At 37.1% G+C, this 14952-nt stretch overlaps 1 pseudogene; it reads left to right on the top strand.

The window, feature by feature from the left end:
- The window catches only part of LOC113866044, a 50969-nt pseudogene extending 37046 nt beyond the window's left edge, over positions 1–13923 (top strand).
- Positions 13924–14952: the final 1029 nt, after the last annotated feature.

Below are 14952 nucleotides of genomic sequence, written 5' to 3' on the forward strand. Positions count from 1 at the left end.
GCTGCAGCTGCTCCTTGAGTGTTGTAGGGGTCTCCTTCTTGTATTCGGCTGGCAAGGTGAGACCTGGGTTTGAAGACTTCTTTGGCTTAAATAGGTCCTTCACCAAGGCAGTGGAAATGGGAGGAAGTGCTTTAATTCTCTGCTGGTAGTCTCCAAAATCAACACCTGCATCTTGGCATAACATAGTGATTAGAGAAGGAAAAGCTAAAGAATCTCTACTCCTTTTAAGGACTTCCAGAATGGCGCTGCTGATGACCTCCCCGACATGGATGGGCATGCCAGTGAGAATAACATAGATGAGTTCTGCCCTCTTTACTGCAATGGTGGAGGTGTGGATGACTGGCATGAATGAGCTAACAACGAAGATACTCCACACCTTGGCAGGAGGGAGAAGGTGTTTAGTGGTCAGATTCTTGGGCTGCATTTTACAATCAAATTCCCAATTTTCTCCTTCAATGCAGATTGCTTGAAGTATAGACTGGTAATCCTTTTCTTTTGTTTGCAGAATACAGTGAAATCTAGTTGGCCAGGTTGCTTCTGCAGAGGAGGGATGTTTAAAACCCTCTGGATGGTGGCTGGAGTGAAACTAACTTGCTTACCCCTGACCATGGTGTGCCTGGGGGGGTAAATGTCATCTTCCAGGCGCAGGGCATTAGCATAGAATTCCTGGGTGATGTCCTTCCACCCATTGCCTGCACAAGAAGTGAAAAGTCCCCAGCCACGTCTGTCTATCTCCTCCTGAAACTGTAGAAATGTCCCCTGCTGGATTTCAAAATTCCTGTCCTGGACGATCTGGCGCCGCAGGATGTTCTCTTTGAAATATTGTTCATGCCCTGGGGACCTAAACCTTGGGTCATGAGTAGGAGGGGGTTGAGATGAAGAGGCTTCAGCTGTCCTACTCCTCTTGGTTCTAGGTGTGTTCCTTCTAGGATTGCTCGACATTATCTGCAGAGAAGAGAGAATATGTGAATGAATAGTGCAGGGGCTGCAAAATAATTTGATATCATCCTAAGTAATTTGTGTGTAAAAGGGTGTATAGTGCTACATATGACCCAGAGGGCAATCAATTTCAATCATAGCCTACAAACATAGAGCTGAAATGGTATAGACAAGAACAATTAAGCATAAAGAATGGCTTGACGTACGTACACTATGTATAGCAATCCAATGGATAGTAGAATATGACTTTTAAGGCTTTGAAGCTCAAGGATCATAATGCATCAATTAGTGAAATTAAAGTCACGAAAAGCATGTTCAACACCCAGAAAGAGCAACAATTATGGTTAATTTTGTAATATGCATGAGAATCAAGTGCAGCAAAAGTAAAATGGCACGGAATTGAAAAGCAAAACAGCAAAATGGAGGGGTCAAAACTAAATGGAAATAGGCACGAACCAAATTTAGGCATTAACACACATGAACAAGAAGTTTAATAGCATTATTGGCATGTTTAGAGCATAAAAATGAGGGAGGGGCGCATAACAAAAACAACAAATGAGAGTCATGGCAAAGAGGAAGTGGGCGTGGCCACTATTGGGGCCAAAAGTGGGAACGCCCAATTGAATGGGAGTAATACGCCCCTTTGGGTGTAATTTAGGGACCTCACCCTCTCTAATTCAAGTAAGAATGCTCAATTACACAAGAATTACACCTCAATTTCAAGAAAAAACAAGTGAAATTGAAAAGCCCCAAATTGGGGAATCTATGAACCCTAACCATAAATGGAGAGAAATTGAGAGAATTACCTTGTTTGAAGCCTTGGATGTGGTGAGGGAAGGTGCGTTTTGGTCCTAGGAGTGAGTGGGTGTGAGTGGGTGACGTGAAAATGGTGCGTGCTGGGCGTTGGGCGGTGTGAATGCGTCGTGAAGTGGGAGGAGTGTGTGAAATAGTGAGCGTGTTCACTTTCAAGGGAATTAGTGCCTACTATGGGTTGGGCCCAAGGGAAATAGTGTAAATGGTGTACGTGCCTACTCCAAACAAGAAACGTGGGAGCACCTAAAAGGCTAAAATTTGGTTCCAATTTGCGTGTAGCCACTATGGAGCTTCAAAGTGGGAACTACAGTGAAGGTGTGTGGCATGTCATTTGCGCGTGGCTACTTTCGGTTGCTAAAGTAGGAACTCCAGAGGGTCATCTTGTTGGACAAGTGCGCGTAGCCACTATGGAGCTTCAAAGTGGGAACTACAGTGAAGGTGTGTGGCATGTCATTTGCGCGTGGCTACTATGGAGCTTCAAAGTGGGAACTACAGAGAAGCTATAATGCAAGGAGATTTGCGCGTGGCCACTATTGGTCTCTAAAGTGTCCACGCGCAAAATGACCAAGCTCCTGGGCGCCAAAGTGGTCACTCCCACTCTTAAAAGTGGGAACTACAGAGAAGGAGTTGCTTACCTTGAGCCAAAGTAGTCACTATAGCCTACGAGAATGGCCACTTTCATGAAGGATGAATTGCACCTAGCAAGAATGAGTGCCCAAAGTTGTGCTGCTGCTAGAATTCGTACAAAATTGTGCATCCACGAAGAATTATTTACACAAAATTGAACCATATCAGAAATTGCTTAGCTCATTACACCTCAAATGAAGACAAAAATGTAATTGAAAGAATGCAAAGGAGAAATAATGAAAAGACAAAATTGCTTATTCACTTGTGAGTTGCCTCTCACAGAGCGCTTCTTTAACGTCATTAGCTTGACGTGTGAAGTGATTTACTCATGGCAAGGGTCTTGGTTGGAGGGAATGATGGGGGAGTACACATCCACCTCTTCAATCTCCTCCACAGGAACTGAGTTCTCTAAAAAATGCTTCAGGCGATGTCCATTCACTGTGAAACATTTGGTAGTGGATTCACTCTTGATTTCCACTGCACCATTAGGAAACACTTGTGTGACTATAAATGGACCAATCCACCTTGAGCGAAGCTTTCCAGGCATGAATTTGAGGCGGGAGTTGAACAAGAGCACCTTTTGACCAACACAAAATTCTTTCCTGGCTATCAACTTGTCATGGTATCTCTTGGTTCTCTCCTTATAAATTCTGGAATTTTCATATGCCTCTAGACGTAACTCTTCCAACTCTTGCAATTGAAGCTTTCTTTGCTCTCCAGCTGAGTCATAGTGCATATTACAAGCCTTCACTGCCCAGTATGCCTTGTGCTCTATCTCCACTGGTAAATGGCAAGCCTTGCCAAAGATTATTCTGTAGGAAGACATGCCCAAGGGTGCTTTGAATGTAGTCCTGTGTGCCCACAAGGCATCATCTAGCCTGCAACTCCAATCTTTTCTGTGGGGCAGTACAACTCTTTCAAGTATTTTTTTTATTTCTCTATTGGAAAGTTCTGCTTGGCCATTTGTTTGCAGGTGGTAGGCTGTGGAAACTTTGTGCAGAACTCCATATTTTCTCAGCAGGACCTCCATTGTCTTGTTGCAAAAATGACTCCCTTGGTCACTAATGATGGCACGTGGGATGCCAAACCTGCAAAATAGGTTGGAGCGAACAAATTCTGCAACAACTCTAGCATCATTAGTCTTGGTAGCTTTAGCTTCTACCCATTTTGAAACATAGTCAACAGCAAGTAAAATGTACAAGAAACCAAAAGAAGAGGGAAAGGGACCCATGAAGTCAATACCCCAGACATCAAAGATGTCACAATATAGGATAGGTTGCTGAGGCATTTCCTGCCTCTTGGTGATCATTCCTCCTGACCTCTGGCAGCTCTCACAGACAGAATATGTTCGCCAAGAGTCCTTGAAAATGGAGGGCCAGTATAATCCTGAGTCCAACACCTTTCTTGCTGTTCTTTGAGGTCCAAGGTGTCCTCCCACAACCAAATTGTGGCAGAACTGCAATATGGATGGGATCTCTTCATCAGGGACGCATCTTCTGATCACTTGATCATTACAGAACTTCCATAAGTAAGGGTCGTCCCACACATAATGTTTGGCATCGCTCTTAATTTTGTCCCTTTGAATTTTTGATGCATTTATAGGGAAAATTCCTGAAACCAAAAAAATTAACCAAATCAGCATACCAAGGTACATGTGATGTGCACAACTCTAAGAGTTGTTCATCAGGAAAATCATCCTTGAGGGGAATGAGTTCAGGGACTCCCTCTATTATGCTTAAATGGTCTGCTACCAAGTTTTGTGCTCCACTTCTATCTTTAATCTCCAAGTCAAATTCTTGAAGTAAGAGCATCCACCTTATCAGCCTGGGTTTAGAATCTGTCTTTTTTAGCAAAAACTTCAAAGCAGAATGATCAGTGAACACCACAACTTTTGATCCTAACAGATATGATATGAATTTATCTAATGCAAACACGATGGCCAACAATTCCTTTTCAGTTGTGGTGTAATTGGATTGTGCAGTGTCTAAGGTCCTAGAAGCATAATAAGTGACATGAGGGACCTTACCAACCCGATGTGCAAGGACAGCTCCTACTGCATAATTGGAGGCATCACACATCAGCTCAAAGGGTATTGACCAATTTGGAGGTTGGATAATTGATGTGGTGGTTAAGGCTTTTTTAAGGAAGTTGAAAACCTCCTTGCAGTCCTCATCAAAGTCGAATTCAACATCTTTTTTGCAGTAGCTTCGAAAGAGGAATTGCAATCTTGGAGAAATTCTGAACGAACCTCCTGTAAAATCCTGCATGGCCCAAAAAAGAACGAACCTCCCTCACACATGAGGGGTAAGAAAGTTGTGAAATAATATCCAATTTTGCAGGATCAACCTCAATTCCTTTTTCAGAGATTATGTGTCCTAGAACTACACCCTGCTCTACCATGAAATGGCATTTCTCAAAGTTAAGTAAAAGGTTAGTTTCAATACACCTCTTCAAGACTTTTTCTAAATTGACTAAACATGCATGAAAGGATGTGCCATAAACTGTGAAATCATCCATGAAGACCTCTATGCAATGCTCCACTAAATCAGAAAAAATACTCAACATGCATCTTTAGAATGTGCCAGGAGCATTACATAGGCCAAAAGGCATTCTTCGATAAGCGAAGGTGCCAAAGGGACATGTGAATGTGGTTTTCTCCTGGTCTTGAGGGGCAATACAAATTTGAAAATAACCAGAGTAACCATCTAGAAAGCAATAGTGGGATTTACCTGCCAATCTTTCAAGCATTTAATCAATGAAAGGTAGTGGAAAGTGGTCCTTCCTTGTGGCCTGGTTCAGCCGCCTGTAGTCTATGCAGACTCTCCAGCTATTCTGGACTCTAGTAGGTATCATTTCATTCTTCTAATTCCTGACCACTGTAAGTCCAGATTTCTTTGGGACCACTTGCACAGGGCTAACCCAAGTGCTATCAGAGATTGGGTATATGATCCCAGCTTGAAGTAACTTGGTGACCTCCTTCTTCACCACATCTAGGATGATAGGATTCACCCTCCTTTGAGGTTGTTTCACCGGTTTAGCATCTTCTTCCAACAAAATTCTATGCATGCACATGGAGGGACTAATTCCTGGTATATCAGCAAGTGTCCATCCAATGGCTCTTTTGTGCTTTTTGATCACTTCTAGCAACTTCTCCTCTTGATCACTATCAAGCTTGGTGGAGATGATAACTGGTAGCTTTTCATTTGGTTCCAAATAGACATATTTCAAATGCTCCGGTAGAGGCTTTAACTCCAATGTGGGAGGTTGTTCTATAGAGGGAAGTGATTTAGCATTTTCATTTGACAAAATTTCTGTAACATTCAAATCAAAGGGGTTAGATTCAACTGTATTTGCTAAATCCAATACTTCACATTCCACCCCTATGGAATTATCAACTTCATCAACACTAAAACTTTTAGAACTTTCATTCAAATAATCAAAATTTTCAGCACAAGTATCATACAAAAAATTTTCATAAGATTCACAAACAAAAGCATCTACATAATGGGAAAGATTAAGAAAAGAGTTTCTCAAAATTTCGGTCCAACTCTCATCCACTAATGCATCAAATACGTCAATATGGAAGACAGAATGTTCTTCAATCGGATGTTTCATGGCATCCAATATGTTGAAGCGCACAATGTTATCCCCAAATTCCATGGTGAGTGAACCGGCATATACATCAATCTTCATTCTTGCAGTCTTCAAGAACGGTCTTCCCAAAATGATCGGTGTAGAATTTTTGAGTGACTCTTCTTCTTGCATGTCGAGGATGTAGAAGTCAGCTGGGAATATGAGGTCATTTACCTTCACTAACACATCTTCGACAAGTCCAGCTGGATGTGTTGTGCTTCTATTGGCCAACTGAATTACTACACCTGTGGGCTACAAGGGACCAAGAGATAGAGAAGAAAAAATAGACAATGGCATAATATTAATGGATGCTCCTAGATCTAACATTGCATTGTCTATGCTATTATTACCAATGATGCATGGAATAGTAAATGTCCCTGGGTCTTTACACTTCTCAGGCATTGTGGTTCTTTGTTTCTCAAAAAGTGCAGACACATTCCTACCCATGTTGACTCTCTCATTACCCTTCAGACGCCTTCTATGTGTACACAAATCTTTCAAGAACTTGGCGTACTTGGGTATTTGTTTAATTGCTTCCAGCAAGGGTATGTTTACCTCAACCTTTCTGAAAGTGTCCAAGATTTCTTTGTCACTCTCCTCAGCTTTCTTACTTGGTTTGGCAATCATAACCCTCTGAGGGAAAGGTGGTGGAATTGCCCTTTCAGCTTCTTCTACCATTTCTTGAGTGGTGGGTGCATTTTCTTCCTCCCTTTCATCAACCAAGGGGCTTGGGATCTCCTTCTCCCTAGGCATTTCAGGCTCTTGCATTACCTTCCCAGACCGCAGAGTAATTGCACTGACATTCTTTGGGTTTGTGACTGTCTGTGCTGGGAGGTTGCCTGAACCTTGGGACTGGATTTGATTTATAGAGGAAGCCAACTGTCTCATCTGGTTCTCAATTGTTCTGATACTGGCCTCTGTTCGCTGTTGAAAATTAATGTTGCTCATGGCCATTTGCTTCACAAGCTCTTCCAATGATGGCTCATTCTTCTGACAAGAAGAGGCTTGGGACGAGGATGCTTGCTGCTGTTGGTGAGGTTGTTACCCATGTTGTTGATCATTCCATTGGCGTGGTTGATGTGGCCTACCTTGACCAGCTTGGTAATTGTTGCTTTGCTGATTTTGCTGGTTGGAATTTCCTCCCCACCTCAAGTTTGGATGATTTCTCCAGCCCGGGTTGTATCGGTTTGAAGAAAGGTCCCAGTTTGGTTGTTGCTGCTGCTGCTGAAAAGGAAATTTATTAGTGTAAATATTTGCAGCATAGGCTTGGGGGTTACCTTCAGGAGTATCTGACTCCTGCAATGTGGGGCAGCTGTCTGTGTAATGATCCGCAGCTGAGCATATTCCACAAAGTGTAGCGGGAACTGGTGGTGGAGGTGTTGCAGAGACAACACTCTTTTGCATTGCAGCTAATTGCTTTACCATGGAGGCTAGCTCATCAATCTTGTGCTCCAATTTGTTTGGTTCTGCAGCTTGAACTTCATGCACACTTCTAGTAACACAAGAATTCTGTCTAGTTGCAAATTGCTGGGAGTTGGCAGCCATGTTTTCTATCAAGTTCCTGGCTGCCACAATGGTCTTATCTACCAAAGCTCCTCCACTCGCTGCATCGATCATACTCCTATCCATTGGGTGTAATCCCTCATAGAAGTACTGGATCAGCAATTGATCGCTAATTTGGTGGTGGGGGCAGCTGGCACATAGTCTTTTAAACCTCTCCCAGTATTCATAGAGAGTTTCTCTTTCTAGTTGTCTAATTCCACAAATTTCCTTTCTTATGGATGCAGCTCGGGAGGCCGGAAAGAACTTCTCTAGAAAGAGTCTTTTGAGGTTGTCCCAACTTGTTATTGATCCCGGTGGAAGGTAGTACAACCAGTCCTTTGCAGTGTCCATTAATGAGAAAGGGAAGGCCTTCAATTTGACATGCTCCTCTGGGACACCTTGAGGTCGCATGGTGGAGCACACAATATGAAACTCCTTCAAGTGTTTGTGAGGGTCTTCACCTGCAAAACCATGGAATTTAGGTAGAAGGTGAATTAATCCAGTTTTCAAAACAAAAGGAGCGTCCACATCTAGATATTGGATGCATAATGTTTGGTATGTGACATCTGGTGCAGCTAGCTCCTTAAGAGTCCTCTCGTCACCTGCCATTGCTCTAAAACTAGAGTTAAGTGAAAATGGAGAAGAGTAAACAGAATTTGGTGTCACAGATTGCAAAGATGCAGTAGGTGATGATAATGATTCAGAGTGTTCAGAGTGATCCCTATGTGTCCTAAGGTTCCTATAAAAAGTCCTATCAATCTCCTGGTCTAATGGATACAAATCTCCAGGGTTTGATCGGGTCATGCACTAGATATCAACCAACTAAATTGAAAGCAAATTGAGTAAATGAAATAACAAGAACAATTTAAAATTTCTCTGCAGAATTATACAGCAAAAAGTGCAAAAAAATAGAGAAATATGTAGCAAAATGAGTGCAGAAAATTGAAAGTGAGTAATTGAAAAATTGCGGCACTAGAATGAAGGGAATGATGCAGAAAATCATGCAATGATAACGTAGAAACAGACTATAAAATTCGTATGACTATCAACACAATACAAAAATTCAAAATGGAACAAACGTACTAACATGCAAAACACAAAAACAGAGCACTAATCATGTTCAACATAAGTTCAGCACCAAAAAGATCCCCAGCAACGGCGCCAATTTGATGAAACGATATTTTAGCTATTTGTCATGCAAAAGATTGTCGTTAATCCTCATCAAATATGCAAAGAAATGAATGCAGTACTAGGGTGTTATCCTAGGTCGTCTCCAAGGAATTTTTGACTGGGAACATACATCGAACAAGTGTAAACATGTATTTTAAAGCAAGTAAATTGGGGGGAGGTTTGTCAATTTCCGGATTTTAATCAAGAACGAAATGCAAATTTAATGAAATTTAATCAATTAAAATAAGTAATCCCTAGTCAAGCAATGAGTTCCATCGTTATTCTATCAAATGATTCAATAATCCCTTTTCTTTCCCTTGAATTAAGTTAATCTAACAAGCGAAGACTAACTTTAACATCTCAATTAAAATTAAGCATCTTAATGGGCTCCAATCTCTATCCCTAAGATTAAGCAACCTCAAGGATTAATCAAAATTAAGCAATTTTGAATTAGAAATTCGTTAGGTAAATTAGGGTTCATTAAGCAATGTTCCCTTCATGCAAATTCCATTTCATTCAGAGATTGGGGTTAATAAATTCAAGGAAAGAAAGATTTGTATTGCAATTAATCCCAAGAATTCAAGATTCATGTGCATTGACTAGGAATTACAAGAAAGTTTAGCCCTCCATGTGGATGGGCTTCACAAATGAAAGAAAGAAATGCAAGAACGTAAGCAGCATTAATGTAAATTCAACAAAAATCAAAAGAGAAATTGGAAATTAAAACCTATAGAGGACCCTTGGCTATCACCCAAGACTCCAATGTCGTAAGAAATTATCCCAATTTGGCAAAGGAAAATTGTGTAAAGTGTCAAAAGTCCCGTACCCTAATTCCTAAAATCTATTTATAGTGGATGACATGTCACCAAAGTGTCCACTTTTGCCTTTGAAAGTGTCCACTTTTGCCTTTGAAAGTGTCCACTTTGGGCCTTGAAAGTGTCCACGCGCAGGATGGAAGGGTTGCCACTTCTCTCGAGTTGCCACTATTTGTGCTGAAAGTTGCTACTTTGGTGCGCGTGGCTACTATGAGAGCCAATAGTGGCCACGCGCAAGAATGCTTCAAAATTAGCGTCCTGGAGCTTCTGGAGTTGCCACTATTTGTGCTGAAAGTGGCTACTTTGGTGCGCGTGGCTACTATGAGAGCCAATAGTGGCCACGCGGATAAATGCTTCAAAATTGGCATCCCTGGAGCTTCTGGAGTTGCCACTTTTGGGCTTGATAGTAGCTACTTTGGAACCTTTAATGCCCAGACTTGCTGTAGTTGCCACTTTTGCTCCTAAAAGTGGCTACTTTGGGGGCAACTTTCATCCAAGGGCCAAGATTTCTCAAAATTAACTTGGGGACTCTGCAAAATTATTAAGATAATTAAAATTGCAATCTATATCTATGTAATTAAATGCAAATTAACCAAAAATTAATAAACCTATGATATTTACTCAAAATGTGATTTTTATATTATTTGCACTATCTAAGTCCATTTTTTCTATTAAGGAGCACCAAAAAGGCAAGTAAAAATATAATAAAAAGTGAATTCATCACAAAAAGAAAATTCAGTTACTCTACAATATTCAGAACATTTGCCAATAGTTATAAGAAGAGAAGGAATAGAACAAATCATGTTTACAGAATGGATGAAAATGAATTCTATAAATTCTGAAGCATGCATGCTAACATATTCTAACTTTCCTACAAAGTTATTTGGGATGATAGAAACAAAAAATGGAAACAAAGGCAGACTGGAAGAACAATTGAAAGAATTTATTATACTCATCCAACGTCTAGTGAAAGATATTACTTAAGAATTTTGTTAAATATTGTTCAAGGACCAAAAATTTATGAAGAAATTAGGACAGTTGGTGGAGTGACACAAAACTTTCAAAGAAGCATGCTATGCTCTTGGCCTTCTAAATGATGATAAAGAGTGGAATGATGCATTGAATGAAGCAAGTCATTGGGCCTTACCTTCTTAGTTAAGAGAATTATTTGTTACAATTCTTCTTTTTGGTGAGGTTACAAATGTTAAGAAACTATGGGATAACAATTGGCAGACACTATCTGATGATATTCTTTATAAAAAAAGAAGGTTATTTCATCACTTTGGTTTGGAACTCACAGAACAACAGATCCAAACTTATTGTTTGATTGAAATTGACAAGATATTTCTTTTCCATTATGGATAGCAATGGTATAGCCAATCATTGTGGGTATAATGGTAGATGTTCTAGACCAAGTTATTATTACTTCTTTTTCTCCTTTTGCGTTAAGCTTATTTATTATTCTTAATAAATGATTTGCTACAAAAGGATTTTTTTTAGTGAACGTGTCACAGTTAATTACTCCTTTTTTTATTTTTTTTATAAAGACAAAGAAACAAATTCTATTTTCTCTACTATTTTCTATGACGACGAAGAATCAAATTCTCACTATATTTATTCCTTTTTCTACTTCTTCTTCCAAGTGCAGGATAACCCCAAGGAGTTGTGGGTTTTTTTCTCCCAATTGGGGCTGATAAATCAATTGTAGAAGTGATGGACAATAGATTGATTAGAGAGGAACTTGATTATAATATTGAAGAGTTGAAATTGGAACACCAAAGATGCTACCCATTACTGAATGACCAATAAAGACAAATATACAATGAAGTTACTAATGCGGTCTCTGCTAATGTAGGTGGACTTTATTTTGTGTATGGCCATGGAGGAACTGGAAAAACTTTTCTTTACAAGACTATCATTTCTAAACTAAGGAGTGAGAAAAGAATAGTACTTGTTGCTGCATCTTCGGGTACTTAACCACTTCCTTATACTTGATTTTATATTTTTATTAATTATATATTTCTCATATTTAATATTTTTTATTATATTTTTCATATTAATTATATATTTTTATTATTAACTTTTGTACTTACACATGTAGTATTTTATTTTAATTTTTCAAATTTTAAAATTTACAAATATAAAAATTTCAAATCTAATTTTTTGTTTTATTATATTAATATAAATTAAATTTTTCATTAATACTTACAATAAAAAAATACATTATCTATAAAACTTATAAAATATTCTTTTATTAAATAAAATAAGACAAAAAATATTGTTTTATTAATATTACACACATAAAAATTCTAAATTTTAGTATTAGCATCATCAAAATTATTTTTTGTTTTTCATAAAAATTATAAAAATATCCATTAAAAATTAATATTTCTTACATTTTAACGAATACTTTTATAAACTATTATATACATGATTTTATTTATGTCTCATTTATTCTTACTTTAAAATTTTATAGGTATTGCATCATTATTGCTTCTGGGTGGTAGAACAGCTCACAGTAGATTTCAAATACTATTAGATCTTTTGAAGAGAGCATATGTTCAATCAAACAAAATACTCAGCTTGCTCAGTTAATAATTCAAATAGATCTCATTGTTTGGGATGAAGCACAAATGATAAATAGATTGGCTTTTGAGGCTCTTGATAGGTCCCTCAAAAATATTGTGGGTTATAAATATCCTAACAGTATCTCTAAGCCATTTGGAGGAAAAACAATACTTCTTGGAGGAGATTTTAGACAGATATTACTCGTAATACCAAAAGAACGATGACAAGACATAGTTCAAGCATGCATTAATGAGTCGTATTTATGGGATCATTGCAAAATTTATATGTTGTCCAGAAGTATGAGAATTTTCAACAACTGCTCTTCAAGTCAGGAAAATTCCTTAACACATGAATTTAATAAATGGCTCATACAAGTTGGAGATGGAAACATATGAACAATTAGTAAAGAAGGAGAAGACATTCCCATGTGGATAAAAATTCCAAGCCAATATCTACTCAAGTCAATGGAGGATTCACTCAAGCAAATTTTTGAAAGCACATATCCAAATTTCCAACAATAAATGCGGGATGAAAAATACCTTCAAGAGAGGGTCATACTTACTCCTTTAAATGATATTGTTGATGATATTAATAATTATATCATAAACATGGTTGAAGGATCAATAAAGTATTACAGAAGCTCTGATGAGATTGACAAAGCAACTGATAAAATAACTGAGCAAGAACTTATGTATCCCGTAGAATTCTTAAATACTTTAAATTTCAATGGATTTCCTCCCCATTACTTGCAACTCAAAGAAGGAATGCCAATTATGCTACTTAGGAACATCAATCCCGCATTAGGAATGTGCAATGGAACAAGACTCCTTATCATACGTTTAGGAGAGTGGATAATTGAAGCAAAAATAATTACAGGAAGCAAGATTGGTGCTAAAATACTTATTCCACGAATAGTTTTAACAGTAAGTGACTCCAAGTGGCCTTTACTTTTAAGAAGAAAACAATTTCTGATAAAGGTATGTTATGCAGTGACAATAATTAAATTATGTTGGATTATATTTGCCAAAACCTGTATTTAGTTATGGTCAATTATATGTTACATTGTCTAGAGTAACGTCAGTAAAAGGAATAAAAATCCTTATTATTGAAGAGGATAACAAATATATAGGATATACAAAAAATGTTGTTTATAAGGAAGTATTTCATAATCTTCCTCAATGTAATTATATTTAATATAATAATTTTTTTATTATATTTATATATTTTTATATTTAAATTATATATTTTATATTTTAAAATAAATTAATTTAATAAAAATAAAATAAACTCGTGCAACACACAGGCATATTTACTAGTTATGTTTGAAAGTTGAGATATGTTTGGATTTATATTCTTTTATTGTTCTCTCTCAAATTATATGTTAATATTTTCAGGGAAACAAGATGATAGACCCTCAGAGACTCGTTAGATTGTTTGAATTTATAATTAGTAGCAGACTTAATTATGTGTTTAGGGAGTGACAATAGTTCTACCATTGTAAATTTATTATAAATAGTAATGATAGCTCTGGTATTGTATTTTCTTTGGAAATGACTATAGAGTATAGTGTCCCTTTTGAGTATCCTATTAGTGGTACGATCCACCACACTCTTTGTTTATACATATACAGAGGTTTGGTCTAGAACTAGATGCAATGAATTATATTTATACTTTCTTGGATCATGACCACTACGGAAGACTAACCCGATTTACCTCAGAACGGGTGACTGGCACTGAGGTTGTGGCTGACACTGGAGATCTTGGAGAGGATAAAGAGCTAGTTGAGATAGAGAACTCGCACAGTGATGAAGACTAGGGTCATAGTCTCAGTATTTTAGATAAGAGTGATATGCTTATTGAAATTTAGTATATTTTGATTTTGTAAATTTGTAAATTAAGTTCTAATGTATTTTGAATCAATATTTGTACATATGAACCTCTGTATTTAAATGATAATATATGCACTTATTTTACTATTATTCCGATGTAAATTTATTTAGCAAGTCATGATTATTCTTTTATTGCTTTATATGCTTTTGTATTTTTGTGAATTGAATAATGAGAGAAAAGTTTTAAATTTTGTCAAGTTCTTACATTATGAATAAAAAGAAATTTAATTTATTTTCTATTATTTAGATAACTTCTTCCATAAATTTCATAAAGAAATTAAGGATGTTACAAAGCTAACCAATGTGCCGATAGAGTAACTAAAATTGGCCAGTAATTTTCCTCACCCTTAGTCACCTTCAAGTAAGTCCTTAGTGTTCTTCTTCCTTCCTTGTATTTGGATACTTGAAGTATTTGGCTCCATCCCGATTTTCTAAGCTCTTAGTCTTCGTTAATAGCAAAATATATATATATATATATATATATATAATAATTATAAACAAAATATTACAGCTTTTAATTAAAGAGTTATTATCTTAATTTTTAATAACAATTTTTTATGTTTTCTTAATTCATGTAATATTTTATTTTTTAATAATTATTTTGAACAAATGTAAAATTCCTGGGAACCAAATTAAGTTGTAGTTTATTGGAGAGGTGTTAAAAAAAAAACTTTTGTTCAAGGGTCAGCTTATTCGGTCATGAAATAATCCATTCAATCCTATTCTTATACTAATTAAAAATAATTAATAAGATATTAAATTAATTAGATATTACTCGGTCTTACTTATAGAAAGAAGAAACCGAATACCTATTCGGTCTACAAAGGACGGGTACCTCCCAAAGCATGTTAATTATAAATTAATTAATAAATTAATTATCAGGATCAGGGCTGACTCACAAGGCCTATCAGCCCATAATATCTCCTATAAAAAGAAGGTAAGAAATACAAGTAAAT

The sequence above is a fragment of the Abrus precatorius genome, unplaced genomic scaffold (genome assembly GCF_003935025.1).
Source record: "Abrus precatorius isolate BTA unplaced genomic scaffold, Abrus_2018 Scaffold4, whole genome shotgun sequence".
NCBI lineage: Eukaryota > Viridiplantae > Streptophyta > Magnoliopsida > Fabales > Fabaceae > Abrus > Abrus precatorius.